General features: G+C 50.4%; 2 long non-coding RNA genes across 3 annotated transcripts in view; one reads left to right on the top strand and one right to left on the bottom strand.

Annotated features, from left to right (window-relative positions):
* LOC143931383 (uncharacterized) overlaps positions 1–27,882 on the bottom strand; it is a 270,261-nt gene that overhangs the window by 195,514 nt on the left and 46,865 nt on the right. For both annotated transcript variants that reach the window (XR_013262880.1, XR_013262879.1), the window contains exon 5: positions 18,874–19,000. This is a non-coding gene — a long non-coding RNA (uncharacterized LOC143931383). The remainder of the gene's footprint in view (positions 1–18,873; positions 19,001–27,882) is intronic.
* Positions 710–17,123, top strand: LOC143931421 (uncharacterized). The gene is made up of 2 exons (XR_013262884.1): positions 710–1,074; positions 16,859–17,123. It is a non-coding gene; the product is annotated as an uncharacterized LOC143931421 (long non-coding RNA).

Here is a 27,882-nt window from a genome sequence, read left to right as displayed (position 1 = left end):
CTACAAAAAAAGTGCACTTATTTTTTTAATAGTGAACTTATCCTTTAAATTTCACAATGTTGAATCTATATAGTAAAACATGCAGTACCTCCAGACAATGTATTGTATAGGTAAATAGTCACTGAAGGTACACCTGGGTAAATGGTTACTAGGGAGGAAAAGAATTATAGGTAGCAATTCCTCAACCAGGCCACCAAAACTGTCACCCCAATAGTAATCAATAAAGTGTGAGGGGTGTTCCTCTGAATCAGTAAACAGCATATAAAAAAGTAGGACAAATTCCAAAGAGATTCTTCAAAGAGAAACAAAATATTTTATTAAACAATTCCACATAAGCACTGGCGACAATGAAAAATATTACCTCCACCACAATCATTAAAATGAGATCACGTTGACCACGGTGTCCCATCAATATTGCCCCATCATATTCCTCTATTATAAATCCTTAGTAGATGGTGTGGCTGTGCTGTCCCCCGGGTTCTATAATCAGAGCTAAGATGTCCCAGCCGCCTCCCCCACTGCTCATCACTGTGCAGAAGCTTTGGTAACCATGGCAACAAAAGCCTGTCAGTTAGAGGAGCACCAGGAGATTTGAAAAAAAATAAAAAAAAGGTTTCCATGACAACACTGCTGCACTATGATGTCACTGGCTGCTCTCATATAAGAAACAGCTCAGCAGGGTTCCTGCCAGTTGCTTTGTTGACTCTGAACGGTTAACACGAGCTTTTTTCTCTAGCGAGTTTTTTCTTGTAATCTGATCAGATTTTATCCGATTTCATTACAATTTAATTCTCACCCATTTAAAGCGTGTTTCATTATTCTTCATAATGAACAGATTTAACCTTAAAAAGGTTGTTTCTCAAAATAACACCAAAGAGAAACCCACCATTGGAAGACCACCTATGGAAGGAGATATCAGTTTCCATCCTGCAGATATCTCAAGCAAGAAGCCCAAAAGAATGCAGAGAAGGATACTACGGGCTCTTATGCGCGGCTGCTTCAGAGCCGTTATTGGATGCTTTCATGCCGGCGTTAAAGTCAATGGCCAACAGCAGAAAACAGAAGACCTGAATGGTAAGTCCTTTTTTTATTAAGGTTTTTAGTTACAATCAACACAAGACATACACACAACCCATGTACGTATTGTACAATCATAATAAACACACATTTATAAGCAATATTTAAGAAAAAGAAAAGAAAAAAAAAAAAAAAAGACCTCATAACATTGTATACTACTAATATCTTAATCTCCCAACCCCATCATTCAAGTTTTTACACCGCTATATTTAGAGGTTCATATATATCTGGTGTAATAAATGGTCAATACATCATCACGACTATATCTGTCCTCAAACCCCTTGTGCCACTCTACATAATTGATGGTTGTGAGCAGGGGCGGACTGACAACTCATGGGGCCCCTGGGCAATAGGGGATCATGGGGCCCCCTTTGTCTCCACCCACCCACACACAAGCCACACCCTCACAAAGCACCACGTATATATTGCACTGCTACATTACATGCATTGGTCACATAATTTATCTACTGTATGTTCAAAATAAATGTTTAAAGAGTTAAGAAAAATAAACTCACATTAACCATGTACATTTACTGCGGGGCTGCATCTCCTGTGAGCAGAATCACGTACAGGTACTTGATTCTGCACTTGCGGGTCTGCGCGCTGTTTGATTGGACACACCGAGAGCTAATCAGCGCGCCTGGTGGGCCCCGCCCGATTGTTTCCAACAGAGGCAGAATAGTGGTCTGCCGATGTAAACAAATCCCCAGAGAGCCTCCCCCACTTACACCAGGATCCCCAGAGAGCCCCCTCCTTACATCGGGTCCCCAGAGAGCCCCCGACCCCCTTACGTCAGGCTCCCCAGAGAGCCCCCTCTTTACATAAGGGTCCCCAGAGAGCCCCCTCCTTACATCAGGGTCCCCAGAGAGCCCCCTCTTTACATAAGGGTCCCCAGAGAGCCCTCTCCTTACAACAGGGTCCCCAGAGAGCCCCCTCCTTACATCAGGGTCCACATTGAGCCCCCTCATTACATCAGGGTCCCCAGAGAGCCCCCAACCCCCCTTACATAAGGGTCCCCAGAGAGCCCCCTCTTTACATCAGGGTCCCCAGACAGCCCCCGACCCCCCTTACATAAGGGTCCCCAGAGAGCCCCCTCTTTATATCCTGGTTCCCAGAGAGCCCCCTCTTTACATCCTGGTCCCCAGAGAGCCCCCTCCTTATGTCAGGGTCCCCAGAGAGCCCCCGACCCCCCCTTACATCAGTGTCCCCAGAGAACCCCCGACCCCCCTTATGTCAGGGTCCCCAGAGAGCCCCTTCCTTACATAAGGGTCCCTAGAGAGCCCCCTCTTTACATCCTGGTCTCCAGAGAGCCCCCTCCTTACATCAGGGTCCTCAGAGAGCCCCCGACCCCCCTTATGTCAGTGTCCCCAGAGAGCCCCCGACCCCCCTTACGTCAGGGTCCCCAGAGAGCCCCCTCCTTACATAAGGGTCTCCAGAGAGCCCCCTCTTTACATCAGGGTCCCCAGAGAGCCCCCGACCCCCCCCCTTTACATCAGGGTCCCCAGAGAGCCCCCTCCTTACATAAGGGTCCCCAGAGTCCCCTCTTTACCTCCTGGTCCCCAGAGAGCCCCCTTACCTCAGGGTCCTCAGAGAGCCCCCCTTACATCAGGGTCCCCAGAGAGACCCCCATAGATCTGGGTTCCCAGAGAGACCCCCCCATTGATCCGGGTCCCCAGAGAGCCCCCCATACATCAGAGTCCCCAAATATCCCCCCATACATCAGGGTCCCAAGAAAGCCCCCATACATCAGGGTCCCCAGAAAGCCCACCACCCCCCATACATCAAGGTCCACAGAGATCCCCCTCCCCCATACATCAGGGTCCTATGTAGATATATTTATTTTTCTCTAAGCACCATATCATTTGTTTGCATTTTCCATTCGCCTAATGTCGGAGGATGTGGAGACATCCCTTAATTAGGCTATAAAGAGAGTCCTTACTATCGGTATATGAGTGTTTTCCAGGGTCCTAGATTCATCTATCATACTTAAGGGGCATACCCCAGGTTCTTCCATCAATTCTGACTTAAAGTGGAGGTCCCGCAATTTTTTTTTTAAAGTCAGCAGCTACAAATACTGCATCTGCTGCCTTTTAAAATATAGACACTTACCTGTCCAGGGCGCCCGTGATGTCGGCACCCGTGATGTCGGCACCCGAAGCCGATCTGTCGCTTGGCTCTCGGGTGCTGCCACCGCCATCATCGGTAAAGGAATCAGGAAATGAAGCCTTGTACATCCCAGTTCCCTACTGCTCAAGCGTGAGTTGCGCTGCGCAATCCGGATGGTCCCTGCTGTCTCTGGGATCTGTGCATTTCACAGTAGACGGGGGGGGGGGGAGGGTGAAGAGGCGTAGACTCCAACGAGAGTCTATGCCCAGAAATGGGTGCAAATACCTGTATTATACAGTTCCATTTTATGTAAAGACAGTTAGCAGTAGAAATAACCCCTTCCCAATACTGATGGAGTTTAGGACATCTCCATAACATGTCTTAAATTAGCCAGCCCCATATTACATCTAGGACAAAGAGGGGTATCTTTACGCTGCCATGTGATAGGTCCTGTGTGAAATGAATAGTTGGGTTCATTTCTGTGTGGAGGATAAAGAGACCATGGGCAGTGCGGACAATGCCACCTCCCAATGATCATCCCTTATGGGACTTAGATCCCTTTCCCACTGTCTCTTTGAAGGTTCAATTTTGATTGCAACTCTGTAGTCATATATGTCAATCTTTTGATTTAATTTCCAACAATCCACATGTACACACTACTGGGAAGTCCATACACATGCAGATGGATGGTTATAGATCTCTTATTAGCACCATCTCCCTGTGAATTTGTATTTTCTGAAAACCAGAAGATTACTTAACGGTGCCCCAAAGAAAACATGAAATAGTCCCCTCTGTTCCCTGCTGAATTGACAAAAAATAATGGATTGTCTGAACAGCCTTAGGGCTCATTTAAGCATGTTGTGCCCTCTGAACAGCAATCCACATCCAGGTCGCTCTTCAGAGTCCATTTGACAGGTGGTAAGAAGGTGTTATATTGCCTCCTCACCACTTGTTTAAACACGACAACGTTATATAAACATTTTAGATCCCTGTATGTGTGCTGTACAGGTTTTAAAATCCTTATACTGTTAGGAAAATGTTGTCACACCCCAATTTCTTCACAGAGCACACAATCTCCTTTTTCTTTACTGGCTGAATGTGAGCTGTCAGGCAGGCCCAGGCCCTGGCCCTTATAGGTGGAGGGGGCCCAGTCATGCAAGCTGTACGGGGCCCCATTTCTAACAGCGGCCCTGAGTGTGGGGGCAAATGGCACTGAATGCAGACAGTGCATATCATATTAGGAGAAGTAGCTGCGTGTGTTCTAATCATTTTCAATAGACTGCCTGCATGCAGCACCTGGAAGTTACAGATGTTGCAAAAACGGCCCGTTCATGCTATATGGGCCTCATCACCCTTGTAAACAAGTCCATACAGACAGACAAAACTAATACAAATAAAACAGCGATAATTAATTATCCATGAGCATTTTAATATGCACTATGCAGGGCCGGACTGGCCTACCGGGATACCGGGAAATTTCCCGGTGGGCCGGCTGCCTGGTTGTTCGTGGGGCCGCTGTGAGGGCAGCGGCGCCTGAAAAAATATGGCCGTGGGGCCGGGCCGACATGAAACTGAGCAGGCACCAGCACTGTTCCGAAGCTGGCCGTGCTCGGGCTGAGCCCGTACACGCTCGTCAATTTTCGTAAAGGAGGGCTCATGCGCAGTTACACGATGGGAGGCGCCATTTTTTAAAGTAAAGCAGAGCTCAGTGAGGTCTCGTCTGATGGCGTGTGCCTCTTCTTACGTCCCACCCGCAGCTTATGACCTCCTGAACGCCCCCCCCTCCCCCTGCAGCCTCCGACCTTCTGTCCGCCCCCCTCCCCCATGCAGCATCTGACCTCCTGTCCGCCCCCCTCCCTCATGCAGCATCTGACCTCCTGTCCGAACCCCATTCCCCATGCAGCATCTGACCTCCTGTCTGCCCCCACTCCCCCTGCAGCCTCTGACCTCCTGTCTGCCCCCCATGCAGCCTCTGACCTCCTGTCCGACCCCCCAGCAGCCTCTGACCTCCTGTCTGCCCCCCATGCAGCATCTGACCTCCTGTCCACCCCCCTGCATTATCTGACCTCCTGTCTGCCCCCACTCCCCCCTGCAGCCTCTGATCTCCTGTCTGCCCCTCCGCAGCATCTGACCTCCTGTCCGCCCCTCCTGCAGCCTCTGACCTCCTGTCCGGCCCCATGAAGCCACTGACCTCCTGTCCAGCCCCCGCAGCCTCTGGACTCCTGTCCACCCCCCCGCAGCCTCTGGCCTCCTGTCCGCCCCCCCCCCCCCCCGCAGCCTCTGACTTCCTGTCCGCCCCCCTCCCCCTGCAGCCTCTGACCTCCTGTTCGCCCCCCTGCAGCATCTGACCTCCTGTCCGCCCCACCCGCAGCCCTGACTTCTCCTGTCGTGCCCTGCGCAGCCTCTGACTTCCCCTGTCGTCCCTTCCGCAGCCTCTGACTTCCCCTGTCGTCCCCTCCGAAGCCTCTGACTTCCCCTGTTCTCCCCTCCGCAGCCTCTGACTTCCCCTGTCGTCCCCTCCGCAGCCTCTGACTTCCCCTGTCGTCCCCTCCGCAGCCTCTGACTTCCCCTTTCGTTCCCTCCGCAACCTCTGACTTCCCCTGTCGTCCCCTCCGCAGCCTCTGACTTCCCCTGTCGTCCCCTCCGCAGCCTCTGACTTGCCCTGTCCTCCCTTCTGCAGCCTCTGACCTCCTGTCCTCCCCCCTGCAGCCTCTGACCTCCTGTCTCCCCCCCTGCAGCTTCTGACCTCCTGTCCCCCCCGCACCTTCTGACCTCCTGTCTCCCCCTCTGCAACCTCTGATCTCCTGTCTGCCCCCATCCCCCCTGCAGCCTCTGACCTCCCATGTCCCCCCTCCTCCGCAGCCTCTGACCTCCCCTGTCCCCCTCTCTGCAGCCTCTGACCTCCCCTGTCCCCACCTCTGCAGCCTCTGACATCCCCTCTTCCCCCTCTGCAGCCTCTGACCTCCCCTGTCCACCCCCTGCAGCCTCTGACCTCCCCTGTCCCCCCCTCTGCAGCCTCTGACCTCCCCCGTCCCCCCTCTGCAGCCTCTGACTTCCCCTGTGCCCCCCTCTGCAGCCTCTGACCTCCCCTGTTCCCCCCTCTGCAGCCTCTGACCTACCCTCTCCCCCCTCTGACCTCCCCTGTTCCCCCCAACCACAGCCTCTGACCTCCCCTGTTCCCCCCTCTGCAGCCTCTGACCTCCCCTGTCCCCCCTCCTCCACAGCCTCTGACCTCCCGTCCCCCCCATGCAGCATCTGACCACCTGTCCGCCCCCTGCATCATCTGACCTCCTGTCTGCCCCATCCCCCTGCAGCATCTGACCTCCTGTCCGCCCCCTCCCTCATGCAGAATCTGACCTCCTGTCCGCCCCCCTCCCCCATGCAGCATCTGACTTCCTGTCCGCCCCCCCTCCCCCTGCAGCCTCTGACCTCCTGTCTGCCCCCATCCCCCCTGCAGCCTCTGACCTCCCATGTCCCCCCTCCTCCGCAGCCTCTGACCTCCCCTGTCCCCCTCTGCAGCCTCTGACCTCCCCTGTCCCCCCTCTGCAGCTTCTGACCCTCCCCTGTTTCCCCCAACCACAGCCTCTGACCTCCCCTGTTCCCCCCAACCACAGCCTCTGACCTCCCCTGTTCCCCCCTCTGCAGCCTCTGACCTCCCCTGTCCCCCCCCTGCAGCCTCTGACCTCCCCTGTTCCCCCCCTCCGCAGCATCTGACCTCCCCTGTTTCCCCCTCCGCAGCCTCTGACCTCCCCTGTCGTCCCCTCCGCAGCCTCTGACCTCCCCTGTCGTCCCCTTCACAGCCTCTGACCTCCCCTGTCGTCCCCTTCACAGCCTCTGACCTCCCCTGTCGTCCCCTCCGCAGCCTCTGACCTCCGCTGTCGTCCCCTCCGCAGCCTCTGACCTCCCCTTTCGTCCCCTCTGCAGCCTCTGACCTCCCCTGTCGTCCCCTCCGCAGCCTCTGACCTCCCCTGTTGTCCCCTCCGCAGCCTCTGACCGCCCCTGTCGTCCCCTCGGCAGCCTCTGACCTCCCCTGTCGTCCCCTCCGCAGCCTCTGACCTTCCCTGTCGTCCCCTCCGCAGCCTCTGACCTTCCCTGTCGTCCCCTCCGCAGCCTCTGACCTCCCCTGTCTTCCCCTCCGCAGCCTCTGACCTCCCGTCATCCCCTCCGCAGCCTCAGACCTCCCATGTCGTCCCCTCCACAGGCATTGACCTCCCCGTACCATCTGCAGCCTCTGACCTCCCCTGGAGAGCAGTCAAGAGTGGAAATGCCGCCAGGGGGGTCATGGGAGAAGTCAGACATGTATGGACTGTGGAGAGGAAATGATGGGATAAAACCAGAGCCACGAGCTGAACCGACTGACTGAGCCCTGCACGGTGCACCTGAGAAGAGGTCAGTGAAAGCACCACCAGGCCAGCCTGGGGGGGGGGGCAATACAATATTGTAAGGGGGCACTGATATAAAGGTTTCCCCCTTATATCAGTAAACCCTCTTATCTTAGTGTTTTCTTTCTTTCTGGTCATCAGAGTCCTCCCCACATTCCCAGAGTTCCCCTTTACATCATAGTCTGCAGGATTCCACCTTACAGTGCAAGGGGCGACTCTGATGTAAAGGGCAATGCTGCAGACCCTGATGTAAGTGAGAACTCTAAAGGGGAATGCAGTGGACTCTGATATAAGTGGGGTCTCTGGTCACCAGTGCCCCCTTTTTATATCAGAGTTCCCGCTTAGATCGTGATCTGCAATGTTCCCCTTTATGTCAGAGTTCCCTTGCACTGTAAAGGGGGAATCCTCCTGATGTAAGGGGGAACTCTGTGCTGGGTTATATTAATCTGACCTTCATGTAAATGGAGAAATTTGGTTTTTGACTTTTGTTTAACTTAAACACATTGCTAATAGCATTAGCTACATGTTTATAGGGTAAATATTGATATTTGTACTGAAAACTCCCATTTTTGGCACCTTTTTTTTGCAGTGTCAGTAAAAAATGTGCCAGTAAGGCCCCTTTCAGACTGAGGCACTTTGCCGGCGCTAGAGTGCTAAAAATAGCGCCTGCAAAGCTTCCTCAAACAGCCGCTGCTGTCTCTCCAGTGTGAAAACCCGAGTGCTTTCACACTGGAGTGGTGCGCTTGCAGGACGCTGAAAAATGTCCTGCAAGCCGCATCTTCGGAGCGCTGTAGGAGCGGTGTATTTACCGTTCCTAAAGCGCCCCTTCCCATTGAAAACAATGGGGCAGCGCTCCAAACCCACCTGCAAAGCGCCGTTGCAGCAGTGCTTTGCGGGCGGTTTTAACCCTTTTTCAGGCGCTAGCGGGGTTTAAAACTGCCCCGCTAGTGGCCAAAAAGCACTGCTAAAACGATGGTAAAGCGCCGCTAAATATAGCGCCGCTTTACTGCCAGTGCGCCCAGCACCTCAGTGTGAAAGTAGCCTAAATGCCATGATTTTTTGCAAGTAAACAATTGGTGCTGTTTGTAAATTCCACGTCTCTCTTATCTATATATAATACACTCTTCAAATGTGCTTTAAAATGTATGGTTTTCCCTTTTGTGAACAAGAAAATAATGACGTTATGCTGTTGGGCTGGTATAATAATGCTCTGGGGCTGGTATGAAATTATTTCCAGGGCTGGTTTTTATTCTCAGTCCGGCCCTGGCATTATGCCTTTAACCTAAGTGCTGTAATTAAAAGTGTCTGTGTTCCTAAAGCCGGCCATAGACAGTTCGTATCTCGGCCAGTTCAGCAGGGACCAGCCGAGATTCTATCCATGTATGCGCAGGCTGATTACGGGCTGGGTACAACCAGCCTGTCTGGTTTTTCATGTGATTATTGCCAGCCAGTGGGCTGGGATGAGTGGCAGGCAACCAGCATTTTTATACAAAGGCCAACAATAGTCATCCTGGTGTCCCTGTCATATCACGTTTATTCATTGTCTCTGGTACAAGAGTTTTGAACTTTTCTCTCTATAACTTGATGTTGTACAAAGAAAAATATATGAAATGTAGATGAAGGTGCTAAATCTAATTCCTCTTTTTTTTTATTGAAGATGTATGCACTATTTACTGCAGACAAGGCTCACATGGCAGGCCTGTTGACCAACACATTGAGACGCCGCCATCAAGTGACATTGAAATTAAGACTCCACCAGAATGCGGCCTGGACATGGCCACTCCACCAGAGTGCGGCCTGGACATGGCCACTCCACCAGAGTGCGGCCTGGACATGGCCACTCCACCAGAGTGCGGCCTGGACATGGCCACTCCACCAGAGTGCGGCCTGGACATGGCCACTCCACCAGAGTGCGGCCTGGACATGGCCACTCCACCAGAGTGCGGCCTGGACATGGCCACTCCACCAGAGTGCGACCTGGACATGGCCACTCCACCAGAGTGCGACCTGGACATGGCCACTCCACCAGAGTGCGACCTGGACATGGCCACTCCACCAGAGTGCGACCTGGACATGGCCACTCCCCCAGAGTGCGACCTGGACATGGCCACTCCCCCAGAGTGCGACCTGGACATGGCCACTCCACCAGAGTGCGACCTGGACATGGCCACTCCACCAGAGTGCGACCTGGACATGGCCACTCCACCAGAGTGCGACCTGGACATGGCCACTCCACCAGAGTGCGACCTGGACATGGCCACTCCCCCAGAGTGCGACCTGGACATGGCCACTCCCCCAGAGTGCGACCTGGACATGGCCACTCCCCCAGAGTGCGACCTGGACATGGCCACTCCCCCAGAGTGCGACCTGGACATGGCCACTCCACCAGAGTGCGACCTTGACATGGCCACTCCACCAGAGTGCGACCTTGACATGGCCACTCCACCAGAGTGCGACCTTGACATGGCCACTCCACCAGAGTGCGACCTTGACATGGCCACTCCACCAGAGTGCGACCTTGACATGGCCACTCCACCAGAGTGCGACCTTGACATGGCCACTCCACCAGAGTGCGACCTAGACATGGCCACTCCACCAGAGTGTGACTTCCACAAGGATACTCCACCAGAGTGTGACTTCCACAGGGAGACTCCACCAGAGTGTGACTTCCACAGGGAGACTCCACCAGAGTGTGACTTCCACAGGGAGACTCCACCAGAGTGTGACTTCCACAGGGAGACTCCACCAGAGTGTGACTTCCACAGGGAGACTCCACCAGAGTGTGACTTCCACAGGGAGACTCCACCAGAGTGTGAATTCCACAGGGAGACTCCACCAGAGTGTGAATTCCACAGGGAGACTCCACCAGAGAATCCACTAGAATGTGACGTTCACATTCAGAACCCACCAGAATGTGACGTTCACGTTAAGACTACACCGGAAAGCGGCATTCACATTGTTAATCCACCAGAATGTGGCATTCACGTTGTGACTTCACCAGAATGTGACGCTCAAGATGAGACTCCACAAAAATGCCAGCGGAACCTTGGGAACATCTCCTCCGGTGAAGATGGGGGCAAAGTTCCAGCAAAGAATAGGAAGATATTGGTGGTAGGGGACTCAATCATTAGAAGGACAAAGAGGGAAATCTGTCTCAAAGACAGTTATTACCGAACAGTATGTTGTTTACCAGGTGCTCGTGTTCGAGACATTATCCATCAGATGGACAGATTGTTGGATGGGGCTGGGGAGAGCCCAGCTGTCATGATACATATTGGTACTAACGAAAAAGTTGGAGGAAATTGGGGCACCCTAAAAAATGATTTCAGGAACTTAGGGGCTATATTGAAGAAAAGGACCTCCAAGGCAATATTTTCAGAAATACTGCCCGTACCTCGAGCCAAACCATGGAGGCAGCAGGAGCTTAGGGATCTTAACAACTGGCTGAGGTACTATTGCAGGGAGGAGGGGTTTGGCTTCATGGAGAACTGGGCTGACTTTTCAGCCGGTTACCATCTTTATTGCAGTGATGGATTGCACTTAAATGGAAGAGGTGCAGCTTTTTTGGGAAGGAAGATGGCCAAAATGTTGGAAGAAATTTTGGTTGACGCTCCACCAGAATGTAAAGTTCACATTGAGAACCCACCAGAATGTGACTCTCACACTGAGACTCACCCAGAATGTGACGTTCACGTTGAGACTACACCTGAAAGCGGCGTTCACATTGTTTCTCCACCAGAATGTGGCATTCACGTTGTGACTTTACCAGAAAGTGACGCTCAAGATGAGACTCCACAAAAATGCCAGAGGAACCTTGGGAACATCTCCTCCAGTGAAGATGGGGGCAAAGTTCCAGCAAAGAATAGGAAGATATTGGTGGTAGGGGACTCAATCATTAGAAAGACAAAGAGGGAAATCTGCCACAAAGACAGTTATTACCGAACAGTATGTTGTTTACCAGGTGCTCGTGTTCGAGACATTATCCATCAGATGGACAGATTGTTGGATGGGGCTGAGGAGAGCCCAGCTGTCATGATACATATTGGTACTAACGAAAAAGTTAGAGGAAATTGGGACACCCTAACAAATGATTTCAGGAACTTAGGGGCTATATTGAAGAAAAGGACCTCCAAGGCAATATTTTCAGAAATACTGCCCGTACCTCGAGCCAAACCATGGAGGCAGCAGGAGCTTAGGGATCTTAACAACTGGCTGAGGTACTATTGCAGGGAGGAGGGGTTTGGCTTCATGGAGAACTGGGCTGACTTTTCAGCCGGTTACCATCTTTATTGCAGTGATGGATTGCACTTAAATGGAAGAGGTGCAGCTTTTTTGGGAAGGAAGATGGCCAAAATGTTGGAAGAAATTTTGGTTGACGCTCCACCAGAATGTAAAGTTCACATTGAGAACCCACCAGAATGTGACTCTCACACTGAGACTCACCCAGAATGTGACGTTCACGTTGAGACTACACCTGAAAGCGGCGTTCACATTGTTTCTCCACCAGAATGTGGCATTCACGTTGTGACTTTACCAGAAAGTGACGCTCAAGATGAGACTCCACAAAAATGCCAGAGGAACCTTGGGAACATCTCCTCCAGTGAAGATGGGGGCAAAGTTCCAGCAAAGAATAGGAAGATATTGGTGGTAGGGGACTCAATCATTAGAAAGACAAAGAGGGAAATCTGCCACAAAGACAGTTATTACCGAACAGTATGTTGTTTACCAGGTGCTCGTGTTCGAGACATTATCCATCAGATGGACAGATTGTTGGATGGGGCTGAGGAGAGCCCAGCTGTCATGATACATATTGGTACTAACGAAAAAGTTAGAGGAAATTGGGACACCCTAACAAATGATTTCAGGAACTTAGGGGCTATTTTGAAGAAAAGGACCTCCAAGGCAATATTTTCAGAAATACTGCCCGTACCTCGAGCCAAACCATGGAGGCAGCAGGAGCTTAGGGATCTTAACAACTGGCTGAGGTACTATTGCAGGGAGGAGGGGTTTGGCTTCATGGAGAACTGGGCTGACTTTTCAGCCGGTTACCATTTTTATTGCAGTGATGGATTGCACTTAAATGGAAGAGGTGCAGCTTTTTTGGGAAGGAAGATGGCCAAAATGCTGGAAGAAATTTTAAACTAGGAGATGATGAGGAAAAGGGATCAGAGAATGATTTTCTAGTGAACATGAGGGAGAAGATCTTCAAGTCGAGCCATCATCACAAGAGTCCAGATGTCATTACTCTCTAAAAAGATTCTCATCAGCACCTATCTTCAAAAGAGCAATACCTTCAGCTATCTTCACCCAACAAGAGTGCCATATTATCAGGGCCAGGACAAGGGGTGGGCAGGAGGGGCGGCTGCCCTGGGCACTGTGGTATCATGGGCGGTGGGGAGCACCACAAGGAAATAGGGGGAGGGGATTTGTGTTGGAAAGGGGGATTTGGGGGGCAACAGGAAGTATTGTTCTACGAGGGGAAATTTGGGGGGTATGCTAAAATTTAGGGGGAGAAGGAATGGGGGAAGAAGATTTGTGCTAGGAAGGATGATTTGCAGTGGAGTTATTGGGAGGAGTAATCTTAGGAGTAGATAATTTGTGCTAGGAGGAGTGATTTTTTTTTGGGGGGGGCACTTGAATTGGGGGGATTTGGGGGGTGGGGGGGTAAGATTTGTGCTGGGATGAGGGGGAATTTATGCTTAGGGGGGGTGAAAAAGATTAGTGCTCAGTTTTTTTTGTGGGGGGGTTTTGATGACGCATAATGCCCATACACCTTGGGGGCGGCGGGTGTAGTTGGGCATGTTTGCCCTGGGCTCTGGATGACCTTGTCCCGTCACTGCATATTATCTTTTCTACATAGTCCAAGTTTTGTGTGTGGGAACAGAATGTTACAAGACTCAATGGAAAGTCTGAGGAATCCTGCCAGGGACCAGGTATATATGTACCAACACAGGCTCCTACACTGATGGCGGCTGCCACTCCAGTAACTGGAGGGCCTTCCCATCAGCCCTCTATTTCCCTTTCTGCAGCTTCTGGATCACCAACTATCAAGTATAAGTAGTATCAGCATGTTTTTGAGGTGTGTGTTGGACCGGCTATGAGGGGAGGCTGGAGGCCGGTATGTTTTTTTTTTTTTTTTTTTTTTTTTTAGCATTTTATGTTTTTAATATATTAACAGACATTACTGTATAAATCACTTTGCCAGTGGTGGACGTTAGGCAACTAAAAGGAAATAAAACATACAAACATGTTCATACAACTTCCTTGGCATCATTATTACTAACTTGCTCACTGCAGGGAATATCACAACAAATGTGTTGGCCTCCCTTATTGCGGAGGCCGGTATGTTTTTGAGCCGTGTGTTACACCGGCTATGAGGGGAGGTTGGAAATCTTTTTGTCTTCAGAGGTCGGAGGAGTCTTTCCAGCTTTATTTAGGCTTTTTCTGCTGGAGAAATGAGAACTCTTCTCACCAATAAGGTCCTTTATGGAGAAGTTCAAGGCCTCACTCACACGGGGTGTATGAATCTGTACCCTGTGTGGGGCTGTATTTACCCCAAAAAGGACATCCATGCGGGTGCAGTTGTGCGGACGCACCCTGGGTGCATTTCGGGGCCTTGCACCAGCACCCACACAGATGCCACATTGGGTACAGCTGCTGCACCCCAGTTGACAGCAATGGGACTGCCTACACGGGATGCTGGGAACACCTGTGCATCCCCATTCTGATAAACACGGCCCTCCCATGGGGTATGGCTTCATACCCTCCATGTGAATAAGACGGAAGTATGAACGGAATCATTAGCTCCTTTGTGTTGCTAATTTGGGGACCACTGAACTCCCCCCCTCCCAGCTCCTCCAGTTACCATGGGCCTCTTGGCTGCTTCTCTGATTAATGCTCTCCTTGCCTGGCCTGTCAGTTTAGGTGGACGGCCATGTCTTGGTAGATCTGCAGTTATGCCATACTGTTTACATTTCCGGATGATGAATTAAACAGTGCTCCGCAAGATGTTCAAAGCTTGGCATTTTTTTTTTTTTATAACCCAACCCTGTTTTAAATGTCTCCACAACTTTATCCCTGACCTTTCTGGTGTGTTCCTTGGCCTTCATGATGCCGTCTGTTCACAAAGGTTCTCTAACAAGCCTCTGAGGGCTTTGCAGAACAGCTGTATTTATACTGAGATTACAGCAGCTACCTAAACCAAACAACCAGTTTCCCCAGGAAGTAGTAGAGAAGTTAATATTGCAGTCCAGCAACAGGTTTTATTTGCCCACCACCTTTACTACATAAGGTTCTGATGAAACTGCACTGAGGCTCTGCAACATTACACTTTAAAGTGAACTCTGCTTTGCCCATGCAGGTTACGTGAACAACCGTTTTCTTCCCTCACTTGCCACCCGCCAGCCATCATATGACAGCCAGGCGGTGCGGCTCTTGTTCTGGGAGTGCTTCATATGATGGCCTCCCATTTAAACAGGGAATGCGCACGATCATGCGCACGCATCCCTGTTCCTTCGGTGGCGGCGTGTCACTGAGACACCGCTCGCCACTGAGGAGGGGTGTACAGCCATTTGACATGGCCGTTTACCACGTGATCAGCCGTGATGAAGTCACAGCCGATCACAAGTGGTACCGCCCCACTTTGCACAGCTCATGCACGCGATCGGAAACACGCTGCCCATGCACGTCGGTGGCGGCATGTTCCCAGGATCACTGCTCTTTACCGACGGTGGTAAACAGCCATTGGCTGGCGGCGGCATGTGATTGGCTGTGATCCTTTCACAGCCAATCACTAAATGTAAACAAACCGCGGTAACAAGATGTTACCGGGTTCTCCTCCTCACACACCAATCGTGTGTGAGGAGATTGCGGTAACATCTCGTTACTGCCTACAGTGTACACCAACACACACTGATTGCCCCCCACACCTGTCACAGTCCACCAGAGTACCCGAGTACCTGTCCCCAGGCCATCAGAGTACCTGAGTACCTGTGGTGGTGAAGCACTCGGTCGGTGTTCCTATTAAACACTTTGGGTGGAAATAGAAGCATTATCAAGAAAATCTTAAACACAGAAGAGACTGTTTACATTTATGCACTATATTTATGCACAAAGCACTTTTTCTTACAGGAGATAATAAAGCACTTGTAATATTAATGGTATATTGGAGCATATTGTGGTTTATACTGTTTGTGGTATATAGAAAGCAACAAACAGTTTTTTTCACACATTTTTTACACTGTTGAAACTATTTATTGTGGATGATTTTTTTCACAGCATCCCTATATAATTTTGGGGGCTTGAGCACTTTAGTTGTTTGTGGTCTGTGTAAGATTTCTTTATTTATTTGTTGACGCCAGTGCAGGAGTTGGGGGTCTGGTCAACAGACACAAACTGCAGTGGTACCATCACATATGTATATTTTTCCTTTTTTTTCTGGTTTTATAATTTGTAAAAGTGGTGGTTTAGTTGGTAGTGATATTAATGTATTTGAAACACATGGTCTAGACTTCTTGGAAGTAAGGCATTATTATAGGAAATAAAGTTAGCGCAACCCTGATCATACGCACATATTCATTAGATTGACTCACATAGTGATATCTCTATATTAGGTTGCAGCAAACAGATATATTTTACATTTTCTTGTCCCTAGTGCGCCGGTATTTTTACTATTTTTTGTTAAAACACATGCATGTTCACCTTAAAGCAGAGTTCCACCCAAAAGTGGAAGTTCCGCTTTATGCACTCCTCGCCCCTTACATGCCACAAATGGCATGCAATTTTTTTTGGGGGGGGTTGGGTACCTATAAACACACCTTCTTGACAGGTACTTCCTGTCCCACTTCCTCCTTCCGTGTGCCTAGGCGATGCCCCCTCTCCCCCTAGGTGGCCCCTCCCTCGCTGCAATCTTCTGAGACACGTCACAGGTCCCACAAGATTTCCTGGCCACTAGGAGAGCTCAGAGCAACTCGCGCATTCGCAGAGTATGCCTGGCTGTGAAACCGCAAGCTGTCACAGCCGGGTGCCCACAGTTGCAATGACAGCACCGCGGAGAGGAGGGGGAGAGGAGTGAGGCTTGCGGCGGCCGCATTGCTGGAACGTGGGACAGGTGAGTGTTTTGTTAAAAGTCAGCAGCTACACTTCTTGTAGCTGCTGACTTTTAATAAACTGAAAAATGAGTGAAACGGTTTTGTTCTTTTATGTACTTGCAGTGCTTTTATAGGGATAACATTTAGAGAACTGTGTTTGTATTGCAGAGATATATTTTATATGTTTCTGTTTGTTTTTCTCAGACATACACTTGAAGTATCTTCTGACCTTTGGTATAAAATATCCATTCAGCTGAACATCTTTAATGGGTGCATGAGCAACTCCTATTGACACAACTGAGGCAAAGCCCTGGATTTCCTGTAGAACAGCCTGTGTGTACGGCATCTTTACTTTGTCATCATAGTCAAGGTTGTCTCTGTCTCCTCTATTTCTTCTCTATATTTCTCTGAAAGAGCATCTACAGTTTTATACTCATACTGAAAATATAATAAAATAAAACTGAAGGCAGCTTAGGTTTGTATTATTCAAAAAAATATATTGAATTGCAGGTGACAGAAAGTGAAAGCACCTGATTGGTGGGTTGTAACTGACAATACAGATACTTCTAGAACAAAGCTACTAGATAATAAGAGATATAAAGAAGGAAACCATTATCAGAAGACTTTACCCCGAATGTCCGGATAGGTTATCATGTAAAGCAGACTCCATTCCAGAGTGGCAGAGGTAGTTTCCGTCCCAGAAAGAAAGATCTCCCACACATGAATAGGTTCTCAGCATCAAAGGTTGAATTGTGACCATCGGGGAAGTCTGCAAAATCTCCACTTACCATTCCTCGCTGTGGGGTTATCTGAGATAAACCTAATCACCCTTCACGGTGGGCTCCAAAACCTTCAGGAACAGGGGAACCTAGAGGTTACCCACAATCCTGGACCTGCAACAGCACCCTGCCAGTAAAACTTTGTGGCCCTACTACCAAAAAGTACTGTATCCCAGGGTCCAGCTCTCTAAAAAGACAAACATTCGCAAGCAAAACCTTGTTTCTTCAAACACGAGGCCCAGGTACCATTCCTTTGGCCCATGAAAGGACACTCTAAACGGATCCGGTCAGCATGGCTAGTCCCAGCAAGGAAGCTTCCAGTGGAGCTTAGCACAGCAGATCTTTACTCGTGACCAACACCTTAGACACTGGGGAAAAAACTGAGGACTCCCAGTAGTGGGAGGGGTTATATAGGGAGTGCAATTCTTGCCTTAGGGTGTGCCAGTGTCCATCACCTATCAGTGGCCCTATAACCCGCATAGTAACTACTATGGCTCTGTGTCCCCTGATGTATGAAAAGAAAAGCAGATTTCAACTTTTGTAGACTGTTCATTTTACAGAAATCTTAAAAGCTGAACTTCAGTCATAGAAATAGAAAGTGCTTTCTACAGCAGGTGTGCTGCCTTACTGGGAATAAAGTGCCCAGTGCAGGGGGAAGCAGGGTGACATTTCAGCTCTAGAGATTACTTTTTTCATCACTGCAGCTTGCTGTTAAACTGAGTAACCTAGAAAAGCATTGCTTTGTCTGGGGGGTCCCTCTGCAACAAACTACAGCCAGTCTTTCCCTACTCATTGTGTGTGAGCATCTGTCTTCAGTAGCCCAGAGTTCAGCATAACCACTTGTTTAACGGGCACTTTCACCCACTTCCTGACCAGGCCAACATTTTAAGCTTTCAACACTGTCGCACTTTGACAACTGCACAGGCATGCAGCATTATACCCATGTGACATTTTTATCTCCCCCCCACACTAGAGCTTTCTTTTGATGGTATTTAGTCACCACAAGGTTTTATTTTTTGCTAAACAAATGAAAGAGCAAACATTTTGAAAATCACTGATCGGTTCCCTGATTAGTGTAGCTGTCCCCTTTCACACTTGTCGGTCACTGGCTCTCCTTAAAAATGAATGCTGATTACTGGGAAGTGTGCTTATGTCTTGATCAGCCGTGTATGGACACAGCTGATCATGTGGTAAAGGGCCACTGTGATTGGCGATCACAGAGCACGCTGGGTGAGCACTGCAGCGGGCAACGATCTTGAGGACGTCAACAGAAGCCCTCCTAGAACTAAACGACAGCACTGTAGCCGTCATTCTGCTATAGCACGGTCGGCAAGTGGTTAGAGGTTATAGTGTCATAGATTATCTATTTTAATTCCAATTCCTATGGAGATCACCTGTCAAGAATGTCACCAAGATTTAAAAAGTTAATAGTAATCCTACCACCATTTGATGTCGATGACTGTCGCGTTGGCATCCTTTGTGGCTTAGAGTCTGTTGGGTTGCTAATAGGAGTCATTTTACAAGTGCGCACCCAAAGAGAAGGCCTGGGGCTCTCAGCAGAAGGAGCCTAAAGAATAGACAAATTTGTTATAGACAATTTATAGGGATACGCAATAGAAAGTTATTCTACTTTAGACTAAGTCTTGTCATCAATTATATACAGTGCCATAAGAAAGGTATTCAAACCGCTTGAAATTTTTACTTTGTCATGTTTCAACCAAAAAAACTTAAATTGGGATTTTATGTGATAGACCAACACAAAGTGGGACATAATTAGGGGTGCAACGGATCAAAAAAACTCACGGATCGGATCATTTTTAGGATCAGAAAATAGTAATTGAATTTGCAGAAACCTGTGAAAATTCCACCGCCATATAGTCCCCACTGTAATATCCACAATCTCCCCCACTGTAATATTGGCTGAGCGTGGCAGGGTACGGCTGGGTACGGCAGAGCATGGCTGGGTACGGCAGAGCATGGCTGCGTAAGGCAGAGCATGGCTGGGTACGGCAGAGCATGGCTGGGTACGGCAGAGCATGGTTGGGTATGGCAGAGTATTGCAGAGTAAGGCTGGGTATGTCAGAGTATCGGCAGGGTATGGCTGGGTATGGCAGAATATTGGCAGAAGATGGCAGAGTAGTGGCAGGGGATGGCAGAGTATTGGCAGGGGATGGCTGGGTATGGCAGAGTATTGGCAGGGTATGGCAGAGTATTGGCAGGGTATGGCAGAATATTAGCAGGGTATGGCAGAATATTGGCAGGGTATTGGCAGGGTATTGCAGAGTAGGCTGTCAAAGAGCAGCGCTGTGGGCACTACAGATGCAGCCCACAGTGCTGCATCCATCCGACCTCTCCCCTTCCACTGTACAGATCAGTACAGAGAGGGGAGAGAGGAACCGGTGTCATGTCATGATTTGGTTTGTTTATAAGTGATCGCTCCGTCATTTGACGGAGCAATCACATTGTAAACGGCCTGGGTGAATAAAGATGGCTGCCGCTTCAGACCTAGGCCGAAGCCGCGGCCTTCCCTGAGACCGTGACCGGGGAGCGCGCCGCGGATCACGGCGTGTGCCGATCCGAGCGGGGTGACCCGTTTGGATCACGGATCGGTGACGATCCGTTGCACCCCTAGACATAATTGTGAAGTGGAAGGAACACGATAAAAATGGTTTTTAACTTTTAACTTTTTTTTTACTGATACCTCCAACTAAAATCTAGTCTTGCCTTCAGACGTCACCTAATTAATAAACAGTCCACCTGTGTGCAATTTAATCTCAGCATAAATGCAGCTGTTCTGTGAAGCCCTCAGAGGTTGGTTAGAGAATCTTAGTGAACAAACAGCATCATGAAGGCCAAGAAAAAGCCATAAGAAGTCTTGTTTGCGAGAAGTCATGTGGGGGACACAGAAAACATGTGAAAGATGGTGCTCTGGTCAGGAGACCAAAATTAAATTTTTTGGCCTAAAAGCAAAACGCTATGTGTGGCGGAAAACTAACACTGCACATCACCCTGAAAACAGCATCCCCACCATGAAATATGGTGGTGGCAGCATCATGTTGTAGGAATGCTTTTCTTCAGCAGGGACAGGGAAGCTGGTCAGAGCCAGATACAGGGCAATCTTATAAGAAAACCTGTTAAGAGTCTACAAAAGACTTGACTGAGGCGGTGGTTCACCTTCCAGCAGAACAACTACCCTAAACCTACAGCCAGAGTTACAATAGAATGGTTTAGATCAAAGCATATACATGTGTTAGAATGACCCAAAGTCCAGACCTAAATCCAATTGATAATCTGTGGCAAGACTTGAACATTGCTGTTCACAGATGCTCTCCATCCAATCTGACAGAGCTTGAGCTATTTTGCAAAGAATGGGCAAAAAGGTCACTCTAGATGTGCAAAGCTGGTAGAGACATTCTCAAAGACTTGCAGCGAAAGGTGGTTCTACAAACTATTAACTCAGGGGGGCTGAATTAAAATCACATTGGCCACCATTTATCAATTTACTTCTACTTTACAATTATGTGCCATTTTGTGTTGTTTTATCACAGTAAAATACATTTACGTTTTTGGTTGTAACATAACAAAATGTGGAAAATTTCAAGGGGATGAATACTTTTTCAAGGCACTGTATACACCAATGGCTGCCAACCTAGCATTCTGGAACCACTTAATTTCATTCTGCAAGCCACTCATGTTGACCTCTGCTTCACATGCAGTACAGCAGGGGTGCCCAACCAGTGGCCCGCGGAGCCCTCTGATGTGGCCCGCGACCTCCTGCTCTGGGATGGCTGGTTGGCAAGCCCAGATTGCAGGTTCTCAACCCGGCATCCCAGAGCATCAGTGTTGTGAATGAAGCCGGTGGTAGTGGAAGCAAGCGGTTGTGTAGCAGAGCCATATAAGACGATGCTTCCTGTATAGCGCCACATCCTGTCACAGACAGAGTGATACCAAATGCACTCTTTCTGGAACAGCAACAGCTGGTGATACCCGAATTGAAGACTATTATTAAAGGTATGTTTAATACTATAATCTGCAGTGGTTACTGGACTGCTTTCAAACTGCACTGAGCCATAGACCTCTGTTATTTCCTATGGGTTTGGTGCGCTTTCAGAAAGTACACAACACCTGCAGGATATAATAGAATTCTATGGCAAAGTGCAGCTAACCCCAAGAAAAGCCAGAGGTGCACTGCTCTGGGTAGACCACAGCACATCAGTGTGAAAGCAGCCTTAGGCCCCTTTCACATGATTGGTCCAACCCAATCAGACCCTCCATTCACCTCTATGGAGTGGAAAATGTAAACAGACTTGTGTCCGTTTACATCTGCATACCTTCAATCCGATCCGCTAAAAGAAAAAAAAACAGAAGGTGATCTGTCCCCTTCCATCTGGGTGGATCGGAGGGCCCATAGAGTAGAGTGGACTGTGTCCGCTCTGCATATGCGGAGTGTACATGGACCTGTCATCCTCCCACTCCGCTCATTGTGGCCGTGACTGGTTACCAAGTCACTTAAGTGGCCCTTGCTCTTCAAAAGTTTGGCCATCCCTGCAGTACAGTCTGCAGGATTAACAGCAGCCTGATTAAGTTCTAAAGGGGCACAGAATGAGTAGAAAAAAACACCACATATTACTACAAATAATCAATTCTAGTTAAAAGGACAAACAAGCAATTTGTTTCTTATCTCCTCAGCAGGTTCTGCAGCTTCGGCCCTGCAGATTTAACCAGTTGCCGACCGCCGCACGCCGATGTACGTCGGTACAATGGCACGGGCAGGCATAAGGACATACATGTACGTCCCTTGCCTCCCGCGGGTCGGGGGCCCGATCGGGCCCCCGCCCGGTGCCTGCGGCGGTCGGTATTCGTTCGGGAGCGATCCCGGACGAGGGGACGGCCATTCATTCATGGCCACCCCCTCGCGATCGCTCCCGACGAATAGAAATCCCCGGTGACATCACTTCCTCTCCTGTAATGTAAACACAGGAGAGGAAGTGATGTATTCTCTCCTCCGTGTCGGTATTTTTCGTTCCGACACGGAGGAGAGCGGATCAGTAAGTTGCACCAACACTCTACACACACAGTAGAACATGCCAGGCACACTCACACCCCCCCTTTACCCCCCGATCACCCCCCCAATTACCCCTGCCCCCCAGTCACAGTGACACCAATGTCATTTTTTTTTTTTTTTTTTGCATTGGTGTCATTTGTGACTGTAATAACTGTTAGGGCAGTTAGAGTTAGCCCCCTTTAGTTCTAATGTACCCCCCTAACCCCCCCAATAAAGGTTTAACCCCGTGATCACCCCCCGTCGCCAGTGTCACTAAGGCTGGGTTCACATTGCAGCGGTTTATGAGAACGAATGTGATTCGCACCGCACTGCAGTGCAAATCACATCCGATCTCTGTGCGATTCGAGTTCAGCCATTCGCCGCACCCACCGCACCCGCCGCAAATTCGCACGGGACCCTTTTTTTGGCCCGCAGCAGAATCGGATCGCATGGGTGTTCACACCATGCGATCCGAGTTTGCAGATCGCACTGCGATATGCGAACTGATCTGGGGGTGTCAGTAACATTTCACTGACACTCCCAGCAGTTCGCATAGGGCAGTGTGAACTGCCGCCGGGAGGCATGCGATGCGGGAACCCGCCGCGGATTTGCGGCGTTTCCGCATCGCTCCAGTGTGAACCCAGCCTAATAAGCGATCATTTTTCTGATCGCCGTATTAGTGTCACAGGTGACGCTAGTTAGGCAGGTAGGTATTTAGGTTCGCCGCAGCTTTTTATAGCGCCAGGGACCCCCATATACTACCGCATAAAGCCCCCTGATTGCCCCCTAATTAACCCTTTCACCTGTGATCACCATATAACTGTTACAGGTGACGCTGGTTGGTTAGTTATTTTTTTATAGTTTCAGGGCACCCGCCATTTATTACCTAATAAAGGTTTAACCCCCTGATCACCCGGCGGGTGTCATTTGTGACTAATAACTGTTAGGGCAGTTAGGGTTAGCCCCCTTTAGTTCTAAGGTACCCCCCTAACCCCCCCAATAAAGGTTTAACCCCGTGATCACCCCCCGTCGCCAGTGTCACTAAGGCTGGGTTCACATTGCAGCGGTTTGAGAACGGATGTGATTCGCACCGCACTGCAGTGCAAATCACATCCGATCTCTGTGCGATTCGAGTTCAGCCATTCGCCGCACCCGCCACACCCGCCGCACCCGCCGCAAATTCGCACGGGACCCTTTTTTTGGCCCGCAGCAGAATCGGATCGCATGGGTGTTCACACCATGCGATCCGAGTTTGCAGATCGCACTGCGATATGCGAACTGATCTGGGGGTGTCAGTAACATTTCACTGACACTCCCAGCAGTTCGCATAGGGCAGTGTGAACTGCCGCCGGGAGGCATGCGATGCGGGAACCCGCCGCGCATTCGTGGCGTTCCCGCATCGCTCCAGTGTGAACCCAGCCTAATAAGCGATCGTTTTTCTGATCGCTGTATTAGTGTCACAGGTGACGCTAGTTAGGCAGGTAGGTATTTAGGTTCGCCGCAGCTTTTTATAGTGCCAGGGACCCCCATATACTACCGCATAAAGCCCCCTGATTGCCCCCTAGTTAACCCTTTCACCAGTGATCACCATATAACTGTTACAGGTGACGCTGGTTGGTTAGTTATTTTTTTATAGTTTCAGGGCACCCGCCATTTATTACCTAGTCTCACTAGTGTACCCCTAAATTTAGGGGTGTCTACTTTCCAAAATGGGGTCATTTGGGGGGGGGTTTGTGCCATCTTGGCATTTTATGGCCTTCAAAACTGTAACGCCCTTAGAAAGCCTGAAGGCGGTGCTTGGTTTTCGGGGCCCCGTACGCGGCTAGGCTCCCAAAAAGTCCCACATATGTGGTATCCCCGTACTCAGGAGAAGCAGCAGAATTTATTTTGGGGTGTCATTTCACATATGCCCATGGCATGCGTGAGCAATATATCATTTAGTGACAACTTTGTGAAAAAAAAAAAAAAAAAAAAAAAAAAGTTTGTAATTTTCCCGCAACTTGTGGCAAAATATAAAATATTCCATGGACTCAACATGCCTCTCAGCAAATAGCTTGGGGTGTCTACTTTCTAAAATGGGGTCATTTGTGGGGGTTTTGTGCCATCTTGGCATTTTATGGCCTTCAAAACTGTAAGGCCGCGTACACACGGGCGGACTGTTCGCCCAACCTTGTCCGCTGAACAGTGTTTGGGCGGACAGTCCGCTCGTGTGTGGGCTTTCAGCGGACAGTTTCAGCGGACAGTTGGACGGACAAAGTCTTTCGGAAATTCCGAAAAACTGTCCGCTGAAACTGTGTTTGAGCGAACAGTCCGCCCGTGTGTGGGCTTGTCCGCTGTACTTTCGAAATGAGCGGACTGTTCCCGCTCGGAAAGTCCGCCCATTTCGAGCGCGTGTACAGGTAGGCGGGGCCCGCGAAGGAGACGTCGCGGGCTCCGCCGCCTGGAATGGGCTTAAAGGGGAACCCCAACGCCGAAAAAAATCGGCGTGGGGGTTCCCCCCAAGTCCACACCAGACCCTTGTCCGAGCACGCTACCCGGCCGGCCAGGAAAGGGGGGCGAGCGAGCGCGCGCGCCCCCTCCTGAGCCGTACCAGGCCGCGTGCCCTCAACATGGGGGGTGCCTTGGGGAAGGGGGGGCCGCGCAGCCCCCCCACCCCAAAGCACCTTGTCCCCATGTTGATGAGGACAAGGGCCTCTTCCCGACAACCCTGGCCGTTGGTTGTCGGGGTCTGCGGGCGGGGGGCTTATCGGAATCCGGGAGCCCCCTTTAAGAAGGGGGCCCCCGGATACCGGCCCCCCACCCTATGTGAATGAGTATGGGGTACAATGTACCCCTACCCATTCACCTGTGAAATAAAGTACAAAAAAAACACAACACAGGGGAAAAAGTATTTTATTGCACAGCTCCGGGGGTCTTCCGTCCTCGGGGGTCTTCTCGCCGGACTCCTCCGCTATCTGTGTGTAGCTCTTTTACTAGCGGAGGAGTCCGGCTTTCTTCCTCCCCGCCGCCGGCCTCTTCTCCCGACTTCGGGGGTCTTGTCCCCCTCTTCGGTTCTTCTGCCGGGCCACCGCGCCTGGTCCGGTGGCCCGGTCTTCTGTCGCCGTCTTCCGTTCTTCTGTCGCCGCCTTCGGTTCTTCTGCCGGGCCACCGCGCCTTCTTGTAGCTCTTTTACAGGCGGTGGCCCGGTCTTCTGTCGCCGTCGCCGCCTTCCGTTCTTGTTCTTCTTCTTGTTCTTCTTGTTCTTCTCCTGGAGATGTTGACTCGACGATCTCTCCGGCCGGAATGCCAGGGACACGCTCCGCTGCCACTTATATAGTGACAATGGGGCGGTGTCACATGGTATATGTCACATGGGTTGGTCACATGGGTTGATGTCACATGGGGACTATGACATCGTAAGGGGGCGGGGTCACCATGTGACCAACCCATGTGACATATACCATGTGACACCGCCCCATTGTCACTATATAAGTGACCGCACAGCGCGGCTCTGGCATTCCGGCCGGAGAGATCGTCGAGTCAACATCTCCAGGAGAAGAAGAAGAAGAACAAGAAGAAGAACAAGAACGGAAGGCGGCGGCGGCGGCGGCGGCGGCGACGACAGCGGCGACAGAAGACCGGGCCACCGCCTGTAAAAGAGCTACAAGAAGGCGCGGTGGCCCGGCAGAAGAACCGAAGGCGGCGACAGAAGAACGGAAGACGGCGACAGAAGACCGGGCCACCGGACCAGGCGCGGTGGCCCGGCAGAAGAACCGAAGAGGGGGACAAGACCCCCGAAGTCGGGAGAAGAGGCCGGCGGCGGGGAGGAAGAAAGCCGGACTCCTCCGCTAGTAAAAGAGCTACACACAGATAGCGGAGGAGTCCGGCGAGAAGACCCCCGAAGACGGAAGACCCCCGGAGCTGTGCAATAAAATACTTTTTCCATGTGTTGTGTTTTTTTTTGTACTTTATTTCACAGGTGAATGGGTAGGGGTACATTGTACCCCATACTCATTCACATAGGGTGGGGGGCCGGTATCCGGGGGCCCCCTTCTTAAAGGGGGCTCCCGGATTCCGATAAGCCCCCCGCCCGCAGACCCCGACAACCAACGGCCAGGGTTGTCGGGAAGAGGCCCTTGTCCTCATCAACATGGGGACAAGGTGCTTTGGGGTGGGGGGGCCGCGCGGCCCCCCCTTCCCCAAGGCACCCCCCATGTTGAGGGCACGCGCCTGGTACGGCTCAGGAGGGGGCGCGCGCGCTCGCTCGCCCCCCTTTCCTGGCCGGCCGGGTAGCGTGCTCGGACAAGGGTCTGGTGTGGACTTGGGGGGAACCCCCACGCCGATTTTTTTCGGCGTTGGGGTTCCCCTTTAAGCCCATTCCAGGCGGCGGAGCCCGCGACGTCTCCTTCGCGGGCCCCGCCTACCTGTACACGCGCTCGAAATGGGCGGATTTGCCTCCTCCTTACGTGGGCGAGTCCGTTCATTTCAAAAGTTGAGCGAACTGTTTGCCCAACCTTGTTCGTCAAACAGTCCGCTCGTGTGTGGGCAAGTCCGCTCATGCAAATTTTGAGCGGACTGTTTGCCCAAACTGTTTGACGAACAAGGTTGGGCAAACAGTCCGCGCGTGTGTACGCGGCCTAATAGGTAGTGAGAAGTGAACTCAAAAATTTACGCCCTTAGAAAGCCTGAAGGCGGTGCTTGGTTTTCGGGGCCCCGTACGCGGCTAGGCTCCCAAAAAGTCCCACATATGTGGTATCCCCGTACTCAGGAGAAGCAGCAGAATTTATTTTGGGGTGTCATTTCACATATGCCCATGGCATGTGTGAGCAATATATCATTTAGTGACAACTTTGTGAAAAAAAAAAAAAAAAAAAAAAGTTTGTAATTTTCCCGCAACTTGTGGCAAAATATAAAATATTCCATGAACTCAACATGCCTCTCAGCAAATAGCTTGGGGTGTCTACTTTCTAAAATGGGGTCATTTGTGGGGGTTTTGTGCCATCTTGGCATTTTATGGCCTTCAAAACTGTAATAGGTAGTGAGAAGTGAACTCAAAAATGTACGCCCTTAGAAAGCCTGAAGGCGGTGCTTGGTTTTCGGGGCCCCGTACGCGGCTAGGCTCCCAAAAAGTCCCACATATGTGGTATCCCCGTACTCAGGAGAAGCAGCAGAATTTATTTTGGAGTGTCATTTCACATACGCCCATAGCATGTGTGAGCAATATATCATTTAGTGACAACTTTGTGTAAAAAAAAAAAATGTCATTATTCAATCGCTTGAGGCAAAAAAATAAAATATTCAATGGGCTCAACATGCCTCTTATCAATTTCCTTAGGGGGTCTACTTTCCAAAATGGGGTCATTTGGGGGGGGTTTGTACTGCCCTGCCATTTTAGCACCTCAAGAAATGAGATAGGCAGTCGTAAA

The sequence above is a fragment of the Lithobates pipiens genome, unplaced genomic scaffold, assembly GCF_037356315.1.
Source record: "Lithobates pipiens isolate NorthernLeopardFrog02 unplaced genomic scaffold, aLitPip1_a1.2 Scaffold_10, whole genome shotgun sequence".
Taxonomy (NCBI): Eukaryota; Metazoa; Chordata; class Amphibia; order Anura; family Ranidae; genus Lithobates; species Lithobates pipiens.
Note: the sequence above shows the minus strand (reverse complement) of the source record. Positions and strands in the feature narration are given on the sequence as shown.